General features: G+C 36.0%; 1 pseudogene across 1 annotated transcript; it reads right to left on the bottom strand.

Annotated features, from left to right (window-relative positions):
* Positions 1–749: 749 nt before the first annotated feature.
* On the bottom strand, positions 750–937 carry LOC308438322 (guanine nucleotide-binding protein G(I)/G(S)/G(O) subunit gamma-5-like; annotated as a pseudogene). Its single transcript has one exon. The product of its transcript is annotated as a guanine nucleotide-binding protein G(I)/G(S)/G(O) subunit gamma-5-like (transcript).
* Between the last annotated feature and the right edge of the window lie 4,101 nt (positions 938–5,038).

The following is a 5,038-nucleotide window of genomic DNA, read 5'->3' as shown; positions in this document are numbered from 1 at the left end:
CCATCCAACTTCCTAGGGCTAATGAGTTCTTGGGCCTCAGAAAAACATCAACTGACCCTTTTTTACTTCATAAATCTTATCTTCACACCGATAGAAAATATAGCAACAACCACTCATCAAAGAAAACTCTCATTATTGCAAATGGTGACCACCACAGAAAGGAACAAGTGGATACAGTTAAGAGATGAAATGATCATGGGGAGCTGAGCCCCACAGATGTGTCTGAGTCTACATCACAGATCCTGTGTCTATGGTTCTGCAAATAGAGCCAAAGAAAGGGCAGAAAGTGTAGCAGCAGGAAAACCAAAAAATCTGCTATGAAACCATCTCTTCTATAAATTCCTGCGTAAAACAAGACATGGACAATAGCACTATCAATATCCATGCTCACACTGAAGGGGAATAGCTCGTGGGTTCCCACCTCAGTAGACAGTTAAGCAAAAAAAAAAATATTTCTAGTAATCATAGTATGTTATAACTAAATAGACAATCATAGAGGATAGGACTATTTCTTTCTTTTTTATGTTTGTATACTGTTTTATTGTATGCTACAGCCAGTGTACCTAAAACAGTTAAACCTTGTGCAACAGATCCATGAAAATTCAGAGAGGTATGTTAATGACTGACAAGTAGAACATTGTGTTTTATGGCACGTGTTAAGGAGAAGTATCTGTACAGACTTAGAACTTACTTCTCTTGAATATTCACTGGTTCATGAGAAGTGGTTTGAGAACCCTCAAGAGCTATGACTACAAAAAGAAGCAGACTTTCTGGGGTCTGAGGGATTTGTACTTGAAGACACTGCAGTCAGCAGAGGGTCATGTTGAGCATTCTGCAGACACAACTGTTTCCAAGTCTGGAGCTGCCAGGGTAACCTTCATGCAGAGAGCTGCTGAACCACCTTCTTCATGGTGGCGATGCTAGAAGAACCTGACATAATGCTCAGGACAGCCTGGCCAACTCTTCAGTCCCCATAGGAAAATTTCAAATTGTTAGAGTTGCTTATTGAGTGTTGAGTGTTCAATTGAATACTTACTGAGTGTTGGTTATTTAATGAAATAGTTAACCAAATTCACTGGCTGTGTCAACAAATGTTACAGGTAACGATTACACACACACTCACACACACACACACACACACACACACATACACACACACACAGTTATATATAGTTATACATATTACCCAATTGAAAACTTCTGGCCATTTCCAAAATATCCCTTAAAATATTTATTTAATGTTTTGGGTTAAACTTTCCATAGATAAAATGTTTTATGTTTGAAATAAGTAATTCATTACAAGTTATAGATAAAAATATTTGTGTTTACTTGAAACTTTTGAAATATTATCTTTTTGTCAGTCAACTGTTGTGTACATATTGAAGAGTGACTACAAGTATTAGATACTCTGATAAAGACTCAAATCTTTGCCAACAGAACTGTATCATGAGTTATTTGGTTTCAAAACTGTAGCTGATTTGACTAACACTAAAGAGTGCGTACCTGACTGGACACTTACCAGTGGCTAGTGAGGAGCTGCCTGCAGTGTTTTCTAACTTCTTTTTGGTTAGAATGTAACAGAAAGTGAAAGGAAATGTTGTGGACAGAGATAGGGCTAGGGAGATGGAGAAGGGGGAAGGATTGTGGGGAAAGGAGAAGAAGGGAGAGAGAGAGAGAGAGAGAGAGAGAGAGAGAGAGAGAGAGAGAGAGAGAGAGAGAGAGAGAGAGAGAGAGAGAGAGAGAGAGAGAAAGGAAAAAAAGACGAGAGGCACAGAGGGGGTGGTTCTTTTCCACCTATGTTTCCATTTCGCTCTTTGTGTGATATTAATGAAAAAGAAGTGTCAGAGCCCCCTTTTAGGACAGTTTAATTTTATGTGTTGATGCTTGAATGTTTTGTGTGTTGTTGTTTCTGTGTATGCGTCCCCTGAGGTGTGTATGCTCATATGTGTGCAGATGCATAGTTGTGTGTTCATAAGTGTGGGTGGGCATGTATGCAGAGGACAGATATTTTTAGATATTGTTGGATATTGTTCCTCAGAACATACTAGGTTTGATTTTATGACAGGGTCATCCATTCGCCTGGGGCATGTAGTTTTGACTTGTGCAAGGATCTACCTGACAGTGCCTCCCTAGTGCTGGTACTTTGTGTCCCTGTCACCACGCCCTTCACTATGCCCAGCCTTCTTGATTTTTGCATCCAGGTTTTGGGGGTCAAACTCTAGTCCTTACCATCATGCTGCAAATACTTTAGCTGCTGAAATATTTGCCCAGCTCTGTTCGATTTTCTGTTCCTTTTAGTTTATTGATTCCAAGAGGATTCTCAGTTTGTTCACCTTTACCTTTGCTTCCTGTTCTAAAGTGGCCTAATGATTCACAGAAAAGGACGCAAAAACAAAATATTGCAAGTTGTCATGGTAAATGTGATAACTTCTGCATGGCATAGATGGTCAAGAATAGGTCTAGAACTCACTAGGAATTTATAGAGCTGGATTTAAAAGAACATGTAACAATTAACAGCCGGTATCCTAAGCACTTCAAGCGGGGTGTTGGTGTATATTGATGATTTTTTTCTTATTGCGACAAGCTTGTTTCTTGCTATGATTTTATAGACTGCTGCACAGAAGCAAAGCCAGTCATGAAATTCTAAAAGGAAGTCGTTTGCTGCTTCCCTGTAGAGAATCTATCGATTTCTGTTAAAGGGGAGCTATGTTCCACTGCTAGAGTTATAGGAGCTCTTTTCTCTAGTGTGTTGTTAAAATGCAGGACAGGATTCACTCATAATACTTTGTCTCATAATATTTGTAATTGAGCCACACGATAATGTGTTCCCTTTTCTTGCTTACCTGCTCAGTGAATTTGGGGTAGAATCTGGTGTGTTCTAAATACCTGGATGAATAAAGCAAAGTGTGCTTTTAAAGTAGAATCAATCTCCTGTGCCAGTACCTTGAGCCTATCTTTTCAAATCAGCCTCACCCCACCCCCCCTAAATTTTACTGAGTATTTGAAATGAGCCTTGTGCATAACTCCTTGGATCCCAAGCTGACTTTACCTCCTTTCTCCATGGATGAGTTTTGTTCTACTCAGTCGCATGAACCGGATATCTAGGACACACTCTCCATTTCTTCTTATGTTCACCTTCTGTGGATAGGTTAATACTGTTGCAGAGCCAATTCTTGTACCCATCTCAATTAACATTAAAACAGCCTTGCAAATGTACCTCCATATATATATATATATATATATATATATATATATATATATATGTGTGTGTGTGTGTGTGTGTGTGTGTGTGTGTGTGTGTGTGTGTATGTGTGTGTATGTGTGTGTGTGTATGTGTGTGTATCCCATCTATCTATCTATCTATCTATCTATCTATCTATCTATCTATCTATCTATCTATCTACCCCATCTATATATACAACCTCATCAATACATACCGCATCAATGTATATTACTGAAATAATTTCCTTTTAATTATAACAATTTTAAATGTATAGAAAAGCTATAGTGTAATATAATAATCATTTTCATAATCTTGCCTCATTATAACAAATACTAACAATTTTACACAGGCTTCAGATTTAAAAGAAAATACAATCAATTGAAAGTCTATTTAGAATCTTTATTTTCTATTTCATTCTTCATTGGAGAAAAGATCTCATGCATGGGTTGTACAGTCTTCCAATGTATGCCTTAAAAAACTTGTTATTCATTTATTTACAAATAATACTATATGTCTTCAATATTAAGAAACAGGAACATAATATACTGTACATAATATCTTATTATAGATTTTATCTTCATGATTTTTTAATGAAATAGTTCTTCCCTATGTGTCACTGTGGCTGATTCTCATCTTATATCATTGTTTTTTCGAAATCTTCTAGTCCAATAATAAGACAAGCCTCCTCTCTATGAGGTCATGTTATTTCATTCTTCATTTCAGCAAATATATCTAGTACCAGCAGAATTACCAACCAATATCCCTGTAAGGAACAATATTGCCAAAGAGAATGTGAAAGTGATATGAATCATTTGTTTACAATTAATTTTAAGAGTTTATCTAAAAAGTGGAATGTATTTAATGATATAAGAATCTTTGGTCATATCTGTACTTCCCACAGTTTTCCCACCCATCCTAAATTATTATTAAATTTCGCATTTGTAGATGCTCACTATGTTGTATAAAGTTCTTAAGGTTCTAGGATTTTGACAGATACATGGAATCTATGTATCCATAACTAATGGCAAAGAGTAGAGTCCCATTGCTACAGAAGTCCCTGTGCTTTTCCTACCCAGTATGCTTCTGGCAACAGCTGTCCTTTTGGTTGGTATATAGAGTTGTTTTTTTGAAATATTTTAAATGATTAAACTATATAGAATACAGTCCTTTAAGGATTTCTGAAATTTAGTAATTTGTACCTAAGTGTGGGGTACACATTTTTATAGTTAAATAGCTTTATCCTTGTCACATCAGAATAGTCATTCGTCTGATTACAAAGAATTCTGGCTTTAATGAAATGTTCAATATTATTTTATACATATTCTACTTTTGAAAAATATTGAAGACAATCTCGAAAGTTTGAAAAGAAATACTTACAGTATTTATGTCTACTTTCAAATATTATTTCTCAGGTAGCATTTAATAGGGTTTTCCCGATTACTTCCTCTATGTGTCTGACTTTGATGCCACTAATTTTACTTAAGGGTGAGTTGGAATCACCCTAAATACGTGGTCATTCTTGCTTTACATGGTCACACTCTAAATAATGCGAAAAGGCCTTTCATTTGCATGTTCTTTTCTGATTTTTTTCTTTCTTTGTCTCAATTACAGTTTCTGATCTGTAAACTTTTTCAACTTACTTTTATTTCTGAGGATAAAATATACTTAAATCATTTCTCCCTTGTTTTTGCCTCCCTGGAGCCCTTTCTCTTATATCCCTCCTTGCTCTCTTTCAAATTCATGGCCTGTTTCTTCACTAATTGTTATTGAATGCACAAACATATGTATGTATACATGCTTATCTCTAAATATAAC

Source organism: Micromys minutus (genome assembly GCF_963924665.1).
Source record: "Micromys minutus genome assembly, chromosome: 27".
Taxonomy (NCBI): domain Eukaryota; kingdom Metazoa; phylum Chordata; class Mammalia; order Rodentia; family Muridae; genus Micromys; species Micromys minutus.
This window is presented reverse-complemented; position numbering and strand designations above follow the sequence as displayed.